Source organism: Dipodomys merriami, unplaced genomic scaffold, assembly GCF_024711535.1.
Source record: "Dipodomys merriami isolate MVZ:Mamm:240054 unplaced genomic scaffold, mDipMer1.0.p SCAF_42, whole genome shotgun sequence".
In the NCBI taxonomy this organism is placed as follows: domain Eukaryota; kingdom Metazoa; phylum Chordata; class Mammalia; order Rodentia; family Heteromyidae; genus Dipodomys; species Dipodomys merriami.
In genome coordinates, this window is record NW_027205826.1 from 11,640,047 (window position 1) to 11,655,073 (window position 15,027).

A 15,027-nucleotide genomic window follows, 5' to 3' on the forward strand; every position below is an offset into this window, starting at 1 on the left:
AACCACGCTGAAACTCACCCAGAAACAAAGGCTGGGCTCATGGCCAACCATTACCTGTTGAAATAAAGATACTGGGTCCACCCGGTGCCATCTTGGCCACATAGTGGATGATAGAGAATTGGGTTTAACTGGTGCCATCTTGTGATCATGGTGGAGGAAGGTGAAGTCCCACCCACCAGGTGATGGATATGACTGAATTACTAGAGCCAAGGACAGGGACTTGGATAAGAGGTTACTGGACCTGCCATTTTTGGGTCATGAACTCTCAAGCTCCCCGTGACCCTGCCCCTGAGTAGAACCCAGTTTAGGCCTGGACCAGCTCAGGCACCATTATGCCACACCTGGCTGTCCAGTCACCCTGGCATCGCACTTCAGCTCTCCATTGGAGTTTATCTGGCTTGTTGGCATTGTTTTTCTGCTCTTTCTTTCCTCTCCCGCTCTCATGGCTCAGTTTCCTAACAGTGTTGAGTATTTGTGGGGCTCCAGGTCTTTTGGACAGAATTCTTGCTGCAGTTGCTGGCTTTCTAATAAAGACTCCCAATGCGACCTTTCAAAATGTGGCTTTTCTGTTTCCCACGACTGAGTTCTCCGACAACACTGTGACTGCCTTAACTCTGCATCTCTTCTTCCCTATTTGTCCCCCAGTGTTCTCCATTTAACCTCAAGCCAATGTCTGGACCTGGGAAGCTGGCTAAAGAGGTACTTCCATGGAATAAATCTTTCTTTTGCCCTTCACCATTTCTCTTCATTTGACATATGGGGATGAATGGCCAGACTTCACTTGGGAATCCTGGATTTGGAGTCTGGGGGCTAAAAACCTGGTTTCAGGTTTACAGGTAAGTCTTTGCTACCTGGAGCAAGCAAGGTGAATCTCTTGATCCCTAGTCCTCTGTTCAGCCCAAACAATTGGTTACAATCATTTTGGTGGATGTGCTAAGCACTGGTGGCTCACACCTGTAATCCTAGCTACTCAGGAGGCTGAGATCAGTGGTTTATGGTTGGAAGCCAGTCTGAGCAGAAACGTTGCTTGTGCTCTGGCAACAACTTTAGAGCTGTTGGGCTAGCTGGTAAGTATAAGGTCTGCCCTGGGAAGGTGGAGCAGCCTCCTCCCTCCCTCTTGGTTAAGTCTCCTTCCAGTACCTGCGCCACCTGGCACAACTGGAGGCAGTCACCTCCCTTCCCCCCCTCCCCAACTGAGGTCACATCTGAATCCAGAGTGGCCACACCTTCTTCTGCCCCTGGCCTTGATAAGTCCAGGCCCAGCTGTGGTTCGACCTTTTTTCTCCACCCACCCCCTGCTCCTTGGGCTTCCAACTTGACCAGAGACAACTTGCAGCTCTAAAATCAACCTTTCCCTTGCCTGAATACCACTGCTGCTCTCCCTTTCTTCCTCTGCCGATTGAATTTACCTAACAAAAAACATTGTAACAGCCGGGAGCCGGTGGCTCATGCCTGTAATCCTAGCTATACAGGAGGCTGAGATCTGAGGATCACGGTTCAAAGCCAGCCCAAGCAGGAAAGTCCATGAGACTCTTATCTCCAATAAACCACTAGAAAACCGGAAGTGACACTGTGGCTCAAGTGGTAGAGCGCTTGCCTTGAGCTGAAGAGCTGAGGGACAGTGCCCAGGCCCAGAGTTCAAGCCCCACGACCGACAAAAAAAAAAAAAAAAAGCAAAAACCATTGTAACCAAGTGCCTTGCATAACACGCATGGATTTAGATTAGTATAAATTACCAAATTAACAACAGTGACATAAAAATGGTGTAATATTCCTGAGTGATGGAGGGTCATGTGATAGGTGGTCACATGACTGAGGAGTCACATGATTGGGGGTCATGTGTTCATTCCTGCCTACCTTAGGGCCTTTGTTCAAGTTCACTCATATGTATAGGAACTTCCTCTCTACCACTTTCTTCACCAATCTAATTCCCACTTATTGTTTAGGTCTTCCATATCAGTAAGAGACACCTCCTCCACCCCTTTGACTTGATTAGTGTCCAATGTTTGAAGTTCTCATGTAAGCCTGTGCAACTAATTTTCCTCTCTACATTAAAAATCCCAGCTGTCCCAGATCCTGTGTGCATCTGCCTGTATCTGTCCTGTCAGTAAACCTGCCCACAGTCATGGGGACACAATCGCTATTATTTATTGAATGTTTTAACTATGTGTCAGATGGTGCTAAGTGCTCTACCCAGATTTTCTAATTTTTTCTACCCAAACCAAAGTTAGCAACCTGAAGAGATTGGGAAGGTACATGAACAGGAAGCTAGCTTTAGTCATTCATTCAACAAATACTAACAAATCCCTTATAACACATCACAGGATCTTTTAGGTGCCAGAAATACAACGTGGATGAAAACATAGAAAAATCCCTATTGCCAAGAAATTTACATTCAGCTACTTAGCTATAAGTAGCTAAAATAGTTCAGAAATATGCAGTATAGGAATATAACTAGTTAGCCCATATATTTAAGCTATGTATAAGCCCATCTGGAAAGTTAAAAATTGGAAGATAACTTGTTGAACACATCCAATAGTAACATTGAATTGTGAATGCTATGCTTATGTGCATTTAAATTTTATTTGATCACTGCAATAGACCTTTAAGGTCAAATTTTTTGGGGGGAGGGGTCCAGTTGTGGGCCTGGGCGCTGTCCCTCAGCTCTTCAGCTCAAGGCTCGCGCTCTACAACTTGAGCCAAAGTGCCACTTCCAGCTTTTTTCTTTTTGCTTATGTGGTGCTGACAGGGCCTCATGCATGCAAGGCAAGCGCTCTACCACTGAGCCACCTTCCCAGCCCTAAGGTCAAATTTTTATTATTTTCATTCTCTAAATGAGAAAACAGGAACACACAGCAAGGAAGTTTTCTGAGATCCCAGGGCCACAATCCACAGTGGAGCTCATGACTCAAATGTCAGGCCTGTCAAGACCCAGAGCTGGGGTTTTTAACCTTTCATCTGAGATTCCTTCTCTCTGCCCGGCTGAGGCAATTAGCAGTCCTGCCCTATCCCCACATCTGCTTAGGAGGAAGAATTGTCCTTCTCAGCAAATATTAATTGTTTTTTTTCATAGCTCCTTTTGCCACAATTCTTTTCTGTTTGGCAGTGGAGCTGTTGGCAGGCATTCAGTTCAACCTTATATAAGAGAATGGGGCTATCTGTCATGCAGACTTTCTGCTTGAGTGACTGGAGAAAGGTAGTTGAACATGTCAGAGGGAATGGTACCCAGTCAGAATACGGCTAAGTTGACTTGGCAGGAGTTAGAAGGCTGTAACAGCTAAGTGACTTCAACTGGGTGAGATATAGACGAAAACAGACAAGAGGATGTTACTAAGGGAAACATTCTTCTTTCCACTTATTCACTTGTCTTGGCTCAGAATGACTACTAGTTCTTCTCAAAGTGCCTCTCATGTGACCAGGATTTTCTGTGAACTTTGAGGGAGGTAATTTAAGTAGAGGAGTTCCACATTCCACAACCCTTCTCACAATGGTAGCCCCAGTCCAGTAAATACCTACCTTCCAAGTGACTAATTCTCTTTGTGTTTGATACCAGATTATTTAAAAATAAGCATTCATACCTCTTTGTGTTGCCAATTTCTGTTGCTATAGTATATGTCATACTACATTCTTCTTGAAAAGGTACTTTAACTGCTAGGAGAATGAATGGTCCTCCTGGGAATTTTTGACACACACACACACACACACACACACACACACACACACACACACACACACGCTGCTTAGAAGAGGGCTGATCGGCTTCTTCCTCCTCCTCCTTTTTGCAATAGGGCTAGTTTCTATTTTAGGTTAGCTTGACAACCTTTATGACATCCTTGATGGTTCCTTATATTTAAATTACTTTGTGCAATTGTCTGTATCTGAATTCTTTTATCTAAGATCAGAGACTAATATCTTTTATTTATTCAATAAATGTGACACACACATAATATATTAAGACATACATCATAATTAGTGGAAGTGTTAGTCAATTCAAAATAACCCAAAACAGGAGCTGGGAAGGCAGCTCAGTGGTAGAGTGCTTGCCTTGCATGCACAAAACCCCAGGTTTGATTCTTCAGCACCACATAAGCAGAAAAAGTGGAAGTGGTGCTGTGGCTCAGGTGGTAGAGCGCTAGCCTTGAGCTGAAGAGCTGAGGGACAGAGGCCAGGCCCAGAGTTCAGGTCCCATGACTGACAAAAAAAAAACCAAAAAAAACCCAAAACAGAATGCAAACATTGGATGGATCTTGTTTTTTGCTCCAATCTGCTGTTTGTTTTTTTTTTTTAACTGATTGGAGAATTGAGTCCATTAATGTTTAGGGTTATAGAGAGAAGTGTCGTGTTTCCTGCCATTTTCTTGATTTCCTGTATTTTGTTTTTTTCCCTTTTCCTGTGTTTACTAAATTGATCTTCTAGTGATTTTTGTCTGATGTGTTTCTTTGATTTTGATTGTTTTCTTCAGATAGTACTCCTCCTTTAGAATTAGTTGTAATGCTGGTTTAGTGATCATGATATCCTCTAATTTCTGATTGTCCTGGAAGGTTTTGGGTTCACCATCTAATATAAGTGATAGTGTTGCTGGGTAGACCAGTCTGGATTGGCAGTTGCTGGTCTCCAGTACTTAGATTATATCATTCCAGGCTCTCCTTGTGTTGAGGGCTTGTGTGGAGTGGGCTGCAGTGATTCTGATTTTCTTTCCTTTATAATATAGCTCCTTCTTCCATTCTGTGGCATCTAAAATCAGCTCCTTGCTATTCATGTCTAATGTTTTTACCATGATGTGTCTAGAAGCGTTTCGTCTTGGATCCAGTCTATTGCTTGTTATGCAGGTGTATTTTCCTCTCTTAAGAGTGGGAGAGGGGCTGGGAAGGTGGCTCAGTGGTAGAGTGCTTGCCTTGCATGCATGAGGCCCTGGGTTCAATTCCTCAGCACCACATAAGCAAAAAGAAAAAAAAAGAGTGGGGAAGTTCTCGGCTATTATTTTACTGAATAAGTTTTTGATGTCTTTACCATTAAATTCTTTACCTTCATCGATGCCAGTTATGCACAGATTTGATTTCTTAGCTGAGTCTGCCAAGTCTGCCAATTCCTCGGTTTCTTAGTGAGGGGAGACTGAGACTGGGTCTCATTATGTACTTCAAGCTGGTCTAGCACTCACTGTGTAGCTCAGAAAAGCCTCAAACTCTTTCTTGATCCTCCTGCCTTTTGCTGGGGTTACAAGTCTCTGTCACCCTATATGGTTTCTTCATCTTTTTATTCTCCTGAAAAATGTATGTTCTACTTTCAAGTTGGCCAGCACCTGTGTGAATTTTATATTGCTCTTTTGGGAAATTACCATTGCTCTATTCCTGAGGATAGGGGAATGTTTACATGAGGAAACACACTTACGTAATTTTACATTTATCATTCTCTACATAAGAGATTGGCACATATACAAAAATTATTTCACCTTCAATACTAATACTCATGAAGAGTCTCGGATCATTAATTATTACAATATTAGGTATACTGAGTTTTATTTCTTAAGGCACAGAAACAAATTTTCTCTCTTTCCTCTTTCTCTCTCTCTGGGGTTTGAACTCAGATCTTTGAGCTTGCTTGGCTGGTACTCCACCACTTGAATGATGCCTCTAGCCCTGCTTTTTGCTGTTACAAAAACAAAAGCTCAGAAACATGCCATTTCCACTTTAGAAAGCACTAGTCCTTTATCTCTAAGAAATGGCAAAGTATGATTGACATCTTTCTACAACTTGTGATGTTTCTATTTTGGATATTTTAAAAATATAAAAATCTAGCTGAGTGCCATTGATACAGTCTGTCACCCTAGCTAATCACAAGGCTGAGCTCTGAGCATTGGGATTCAAAGCCGGTTTGGGCAGGAAAGTCCTTGAGACTCTTATCTCCAATTGACCACCAAGTCTGGAAGTGGAGCTGTGGCTCATGTGGTAGCCTCAAACAAAAGAACTCAGGGACAGCACCAAAATCCTGAGTTCAAGCCTCAGTACACACACACACACACACACACACACACACACACACACACACACACACACACACCCTGACACAGTCACAGACACACACATACACACTCACAATTTTACTAATGATGTAGGAAGTGTAATGTAATCCTAAAACATTCTATGAAATATAAACGATCCCTGTGCCACTCTGTACTTTGCCACTCTGGACTGTGGGCTGTGCTTAGTGAACAGGCCATATCTGTTAGGTGGGACAATTTCTGTTTCGTTCTTTCTCATGTCTTCCCTGTGATTCATCAGGGTGTGCTTACAAAGCGGCAATAAAGTTAGGTGTTGGTGGCTCAAGCCTGTAATCCTAGAGACTCACTAATACGATGTAAGCCAGCCAGGGGAAGAACAGTCCGTGAGACTCTTATCTTTAATTAAATACCCCCAAACTGGAAGTAGAACTGGGGTTCAAGTGGTAAGGGTAGCAGTCTTGAATGAAAAACAAAAAACCAACCCCCCCCCCCAAAAAAAACACCAAATAGAAAACCTGAAACAAAAACAAGTAAAAATGCTAGGCCCTGAGTTCAAGGTCCAGTGTGATGCTAGAGTCCCAGAGAGAAAGGAAGAGAAAAAGTTAAATTCTTTACAGGAGTGGTCATGAGGCAACATTGCAGCATTAGGCCAGCTTTTGTGTCCTGTGTCCATCTACCAGGGAGACCTTGATTCACACAAGAAAGTTTCCCTCTGCACTGGACCTCTCCCCGTAGAGAGGGATTATTTCATTCTCTCTACCGGGACAGAGCACTTTTCTAAGGCCATGCCCTCAGGAACAGAAGCAAACTTCCTGTGTGTGGGTATTTAGTGTTCACTGGCTTTAGCAAAGTGTCTTAATAACACGGAGAGATTAAAAACCCACTGGGTTTCTGATTCAACAGGCCTTAGGTGGGGCTTGAGAATTCACATTTCTAGAAAGTGTTCTCAGAATTTCTGATTCAGTGGACATCAGCAAGCACACCCACTTTTTTTTTTCTTCTTTTTGTTTTGAAAGGAAATGTCTCATCTCCTATACCAATTGTCTTTAGGGAGGGCAACTCTAGGTTGGTCCACACCCGGTCAACCTTGTATAAGCCACCACAGAAAGCTTGGAGAGGAAAACAGTATTTGTTCTAACCCCGAATCTGCAATTTGTGTAGGGGTTGGCAGGCACAGCTTGTCTGTTCCACTTGGCATCTCCGGGGTGGCTGGAGGTGTCACCAGGCCTGCTCACTTGACTGCCTGGCAATGGATGGTAGCTGGGGCCTTTCCATAGCTGCTCGCTTTCCTCAGAGCCAGTGGGTCTGTGTGAGACTGAGGAAAGGGCTGAGTTCTGAGCACAAGTGTCCCAACAGGCCTGAACACAAGCTGCACCACTTTTGAGCCAAGGTCTTTAGCTCAAGACCACTGGACTAGGGTGCTGACACCCAAACACCCAGCCATTACCCCCTCAGTTCTGACAAACCCATTACCTCTACATAAATGTCCCCATGTGTTTACAATCTGTGCTATGCTTGATCGTAGCCAAAATGCCAAGAAGTGACCAACTGAGCCAGGTGCTAGTGGCTCACACCTGTAATCCTGGCTACTCAGAAGGTTGAGATCAGAGGATTGTGATTTGAAGCCAGCTCAGGCAGGAAAGTCTGTGAGACTTTTTTTTTTTTTTTTTTTTTGGTGCCAGTCCTGGGGCTTGAACTCAAGGCCTGGGCACTGTCGCTGAGCTGCTTTTGCTAAAGGCTAGCACTGTACCACTTGAGCCACAGAACCACTTTTGGCTTTTCCTGTGTATGTGGTACTGAGGAATGGAACCCAGGGCTTCATGCATGTGAGGCAAGCACCATAACACTAAGCCACATTTCCAGCCCTGGGAGACTCTGCTCTCCAATTAATCACAGAAAAAGCCAGAAGTGGAGCTGTGGTCAAGTGGTAGAGCACTGTCCTAGAGCAAAAGAAGCTCAGGGACAGAATCCAAGCCTAGCATTCAAGCCTCAGGTCTGGCCAAAAAATAAATGAAATAAAAATTAAAAAATACAAATGAATCAGCTGTTCCTGGAAGGCCAAGCAACCCTTTCCTGTGTGTGCGTGCATGCACTTGTATCAGAACTGGAGCTTGAACTGAAGTCTGTGTTTCAGCTGGCTTTTTTGTTCAAGGCTGGCACTCTAGTACTTGAACCACACTTAAGTGGAGTCCCCTTAATCCTTCCTCTAGATACTGTCTGTCTCCATCTGTTAGTTCTTCCTCCATAGAATCCTGTTTTCAGTCCACTGAACTGGACTTTTGGTTTCCAGGACTTCCCCATTGCGACCCTGCTCCTAGAGTAACCCTCTTGAAATGTCATATTGTATATGGAACCCTAATGATCATAGACTAAACTTGACATGTTTTAATTTACTCAAGGCTATGACTTGATAGCCTGCAATTTCTCGTCTTCTATTAATCTCTGCCAGCAAACTTCTTCCTGCCAGCTTATGTAGCAGTGTTCTTTGAATTCACCAGTTTGGCCTCTCCTTGAGGCACAGGTGAAATAGCTCTTGCTGTCTTCCACAAGCTCCTCTGCACTGGCGGGCTTATTCTCTCTCTTGGTGGGCTTACCGATGAGTCAGAATAGGAAACAGGGACAGCAGAAGATAACCAGCTAGGACAAATTCATTGCCAGGTCCAATACATGTCTGAGACACCTTGATGAGAATGGATGTCCTTGGCTTAGAAGTCTTTCTTTCTTTCTCTTTCTTTCCTTTCTTTGTTTTTCTTCTTTCTTTCCCTTCTTTCCTTTCTTTCTTTCTTTCTTCCTTCCTTCTTTCCCTCCCTCCCTCCCTTCTTCCTTCTTGTCAGTTGTGGGGCGTGAATTTGAGGCCCTAACGCTGTTCCTGAGCTCAAAGCTAGTATTCTACCACAGTGCCACTTCTGATTTTCTGGTAGTTAATTGGAGATAAGTGTCTCACCCACTTCTGGCAGGGCTGACTTTGAACTATAATCCTCAGATCTCAGCTTCCTGAGTAGCTAGGATTATAGGCCACTGGGCTGGCTCAGAAGTTGTTTTGTCGGTGTAGGGCTTGAACTCAGGGCCTAGGCACTGTCGATGAGCCTCTTTGTGCTCAAGGCTAGCACTCTAGCACTCGAGCCACAGCGCCAACTTCCAGTTTCCTAGAAGTTAATTGTAGACAAGGGTCTCACAGACTTTCCTGCCACGACTTGGCTTTGAACCATGATCCTTAGATCTCAGCCTCCTGAGTAGCTAGAATTACAGACATGAGCCATGGGAGCCTGGCTGGTTCATTAGTTCTTAATTGGAGTCTAAGAAGCCCTTTGAAGTTGGCAGCAAAAATTCTGCTGTATGTGCATAGCTGGGTGGGAGGTGGAGGAAGGAAGTGATTCTAACTGTAGCCAAGTCTGTACAGAGGTCTGTTTATGACCTGGACAGCAGATGGTGTAACTTAGTGAGGAAATGAGAGAGAAGGAACAAAAGCCCACTCAATTTCAGAGCCTGGACTGGTATCCTAGCTCAGTACAACACTTTCTGGTCATTAACCTTTGTGAAGCACAAGGTACTCATTTAGAAACAGAAATTATATCTCGCTTATTTACTTGGTTGGGTTTTGGCTCTATAAATGATTAAAGGCTCTACAAATACTATTATGCCACTAAATCCTGGGACATATGGTTGTTATGTTTCAGTTTCTATATATCTCACTTACCTTCAAGTACCTTTTTTTTTTTTTTTTTTGTGGCTAATAGGGCTTGAACTTAGGACCTGAGCATTGACCCTGAGCTTTTCTACTTGAGCTAGAATTACAGGCATGAGCCACCGCCCTTGGCCCAAGTTCTTTTTTTTAATCTTGTAATACTATGTTCTTTTTTTTTTTTTTTTTTTTGTTGGTCATGGGGCTTGAACTCTGGGCCTGGGCGCTGTCCCTCAGCTCTTCAGCTCAAGGTGAGCGCTCTTCCGCTTGAGCCACAGTGCCACTTCTGGTTTTCTGGTGATTTATTGGAGACTCTTATCAGAGTCTCACGGACTTTCCTTGCCCAGGCTGGCTTTGAACCGAGATCCTCAGATCTCAGCCTCCTGAGTAGCTAGGATGACAGGCGTGAGCCACCGGTGCCTGGCTTGTTCTTTTTTTTTTTTTTTTTTTATCTTGTGTCCCTCCCTCTGGTTATCTGAGTGTTCCCTTGGTCCAGAGTCCATTATCATTATCTCAGGCTTTAGTGTTAGACTTTGGCAAGCAAAGCTTCTCTTACCAAATTAAAGCAAGGCTCCTGAATCTCTAGTCAGAGCTTGACGTAAGGAAAAGAAAGTAACTCCAGGCAGGTGCTGTGTGTCCTTAACAAAGCAAGCATTTTATTGAGAGCATTTAGTCTCAAACTGTGGTCAAGGACCAACATTTTATTTTATTTCAGAAGCCAAAGAGGTTCGGCTTCTGAAACATGAAGCAGCAACGTTGGGAAAAAAAAAATTGACACAGAAGACATGCAAAATATAAGCCAGATTCAAGAAAAATTAGAATAGACAATTGTCAAAGAAGCTACAAAAATGTTTAGATTCTGCAATTAGTTCCTGGAGGAACAAGCCACACTTTGAGCAGTACAAATTTAAGGACAGAAAGGCATTTCATGAACATGAAGCCCAGTATAAAATATAATTGTTGTTGATCAACTAATGAACTCCCCAGGTTCAATCAACTGCAAGGGAGAGGTATAGTCAAGTGGTACAAAACACAATTGGGGCAGGAGCTTGGGTGGAAACATTTCCTGTAGAAAGGTCAGAGACATGTGGAAGAATGTAACAGGAACACACACTTTGTTTGCTGGTGTTTGCTAGGTTCCCGACCCCCCCCCCCGCCTTTTTTTTTTTTTTTTTCCTGTACTGGGGCTTGAACTCAGGTCCTAGGCACTTCCACACCCCCTCCCCCCCCAACTGCTTTTGCTCCAGGCTAGGGCTCTACCACTTGAGCCACAGTGCCCCTTCTGGCTTTTTCTGAGTAATTTATTAAGAGTCTCAACAGATGTTCCTGCCTGGGCAGGCCAGCGATCATCAGATCTCTACCTCCTGACTAGCTAGAAGTACAGGTGACCGGTGTGGAGCTGCCCTTTTACATTTATAAAGCAAATGCAGCTCAGGTTCAGCACCCAGGCCCCAAGTTCAAGACCCAGGTCGAGCAAAAGAAAAAAAAAAAGATGTGCACTTAGTCACTACCTTGAATGCAATGATGACCAAAGATGCTTTAAAGGGGTTCACTGTACAAAACTTCTCATAGATTAAAAATTTCTATTTAGCCACATACTGGAAAAAAATAAAATTTAAAACCCTACAAAAATCGATTTTACTTAAAATTTTGGTTGTTGGTTGTGTGGCTGGAACTCAGGGCCTTGACATTGTCCTTGAGTGGGCAGTAGAGCTCTTGTGCAAGGCTAGCACTCTACCACGTTGAGCCACAACTCCACTTCCTGTTTTCGAGTGGTTCATTAGAGATGGGTCTCACAGGGACTTTTCTGCCAGGGCTGGCTTTGAATTGCAACCCTTAGATCTCAGCCTCCTGAGTAGCCAGGATTACAGGTGTGAGTCACTGGTGCATGGCTAAATTTTTATTTATAATCAATGTGTTATACTTTCAACTCATCAAAATCTCCAAATTGCTCTTATGAGTAATTTTTCTTTTCTTTTCTTTTTTGTGGTGCTGGAGATGGAATCCAGGGCCTATGCTAAAAACACTTTGTACCTCTGAGCTACACCCAAGTCCACACTGAGTGGGCTTCCGTGGCATAGGATGATAAATCTATCTTAGTCCTGGCACCTAAGAAACATCTACCAATATATGTATTTTAAAATATATCCTTTTGTGGGCTGGGAAGGTGGCTCAGTGGTAGAGTGCTTGCCTTGCATGCCTGAGGCCCTGGGTTCGATTCCTCAGCACCACGTAAGCAAAAAGGAAAAAGCTGGAAGTGGTGCTGTGGCTCAAGTGGTAGAGCGCTAGCCTTGAGCTGAAGAGCTGAGGGACAGCACCCAGGCCCAGAGTTCAGGCCCCACGACCGGACACACACAAAAAAATAAATAAATAAAATAAAATAAATCCTTTTGTGCCAGTACCAGGCATTGAACTCGGGGTCTCAAATTCTAGCTTTTTTGCTCAAGGCTGGTATTCTACCATTTGTCATACTTCTACTTCCAGCTTTTTGCTGGTTAATTGAAGGATCTCGTAGACTTTTCTGCCCAAGCTGGCTTTGAACTGCGATTTTCAGATCTTAGCTTCCTGAGTAGCTAGTGTGTGAGCCACCAGAACCTGGCGTGCGTGCGTGCGTGCGTGCGTGCGTGCGTGCGTGCGTGTGTGTGTGTGTGTGTTGGTCCTGGGTCTTGAACTTAGGGCCTGAACACGGTCCCTGAGCTTTTTTTTTTTTCATGATTTTTTTAAATTGTGAAAATACCATACAGATGGGTTACAATTACATGAGCAAGGTAATGAGTACATTTCTTATCAAGCATTGTTGCCTCTTCCTTTGTTTCTCCTTCCCATCCCTTCCCATCTTCCCCACTCCCCCTCTGGCCCCTACGCTTTTTTTGCCTAAGGGTAGCACTTACCACTCTACCATCTGAGCCACAGCTCTACTTCTGGCTTTTGGGTGGTTAATTGGAGATATGACTGACTTTCCTGCCCAGGCTGGCTTTGAACTATGATCCTCAAATCTCAGCCTCCTGAGTCGCTTGGATTATAGGCATAAGCCACTGATACCTTGCATAAACTATTTTTTTGGGTAGGATCTCCCTATATGGTCCAGACTGGTTTCAAACATCTCAGAATCTTCCTGCCTCTGGCTTCTGAGTGCTGATTACAGAAGTATGCTTTGCTAGTCTGCCTGCACAGGAATGGTGTTTCTCTTAGCATATCTGCACTAGCAGTAATTCCAGGCTATGAAAGCCACATATTTGCTCCCTCCTGTCCCTATCCTCATTACATAATTCATGTTTTTACATAATGTACATTAAATATGACTATATTTGCTCACCCTTCCTCTCTCCCTCCATTCCTGTACTCTCCTCTTCCCACTCCCAAAATGTGTTTCTACTTCTTGGCATTTTTTTTTTTTTTTTTTTTTGGGTCTGATTGTGGGGCCTGAACTCTGGGCCTGGGCGCTGTCCCTCAGCTCTTCAGCTCAAGGCTAGTGCCCTACCACTTGAGCCACAGTGCCACTTCTGGCTTTTTTCTTTTTGCTTATGTGGTGCTGAGGAATCGAACCCAGGGCCTCAGGCATGCAAGGCAAGTGCTCTACCACTGAGCCACCTTCCCAGCCCCTCGGCATTTGTTTTGATAAACAAAACATTAGTTCAAGAGTTATGCCTTTGGATTCTTCCTCCAAGTATAACCTCCTTCAGTCAGTTTGTGACCATACTTTTTTTTGTTATTATAAAGGTGATGTATAGGTGGGCGTTATGTTATGTAAGGCAGTAGAGGACATTTCTTTTTGGACAATGTCACCTCTTCCCTAACTCTCTCTGGTCACTACCCACAAGCTGTATAGTTCATTTTCAACACAGTGTCTCTAGATTTCTGTGCCACTCTTTACCCTTCTTAAAACATGTAAATGAACAAACAAGACAATAAGAAAATGCAAACAGCAACAAAGAATAAACCTCTCATTTCCATTTCCTGGAGTTCATTTTGATAATGACTATATGATCAGATGCACATAGGCATTGTGCCTTTGTGTTTTTTTTTTTCCTTCCAGACCTGGGGCTTGAACTCAGGGCCCGAGCTCTGTCCTTGAGCCTCTTTGTGCTCAAAGTTACCGCTCTACCACTTGAGTTACAGCACCACTTCCAGCTTTTTCTGATTAGCTTATGGGAGATTAGAGTCTCATGGACTTTCCTGCCTGGGCTGACTTGGAATGAACTGTGATCCTCAAATATCAGTCTCCTGTGTAGCTAGGATTACAGACTGGTACCCACTGTGTTCCTCTTCTGAGTATCCTCCTTGGTCTCACTGTTTGTGAATGTATAGAGTCCTATGTTATCATGTCCTAGTATATTTTTGATCCAGCTTCCATATGAAAGAAAACATGCACTTTTTTTTTTTTTAAATAAAAGACAGATTCTATGTCACCCAGGCTGGACTTGTACTTGTAATCCTCCTGTTTTAGTCTTCTGAAGGCTGGGATTACAGGACAGACGCATTATAAATTTTGTAATTTTCTCTTCTTGTTGTTTCCAGATACATGTTTATTTTCATTTCAAAGACAATATAGAGGGCATGGCTCAGCGGCAGGGCATCTGCTGAGTGTGTGTGCATGGCCTTCTGGGCACCGGTGGCTTGCGCCAAGCTTGCACCTGGCTAACTCAGGAGGTTGAGAGCTTAGAATCATGATTGAAAAGCAGCTAGAACAAATTTGTGAGACTCATATCTCCTTAACCAACAAAAATAAGGAGGTGTGGCTCAAACGGTAGAGTAATAGCTTTGAGTGAAAAAGCTGAGCAAGAGGATAGGCTGAGTTCAAGCCCCAGTATTTGCATGTGTGTACATGTATGTACGCATGCAGACACACACATGCACACACACAAAGCCAACCTAGCCTTGAGTTTTAGCCCTAGTACTGGCACACATACCACACAATTCTGTAATTTTTGTCGGTCGTGGGGCTTGAACTCTGGTCCTGGGCACTGTCCCTGAGCATTTTAGCCCGAAGTGAGTGCTCTGTTACTTGAGCCACAGTGCCACTTTTGGTTTCCTGTGGTTAATTGGAGGTAAGAGTCTCATGGACTTTCATGCCCAGGCTGGCTTTGAACCTCAATCCTCAGATTTCAGCCTCTTGAGTAGCTTAGATTACAGTCCTGAACCACTGGCGCCTGGCTTAGTTTTGTAATTTTCTTTCTATAGAAACATACCTGAGTGGGGGAGGGAAGGGATAGTGGGAGAACAACAAAGGAGGGAGTAACAATACTCGACAAGAAATGTACTCATTGCCTTCCTCATAACTGTACCCCTCTGTACAGCATCTTTACAATAAAATAAGATTTAAAAAAAGAAAAAAAAGAAACATACC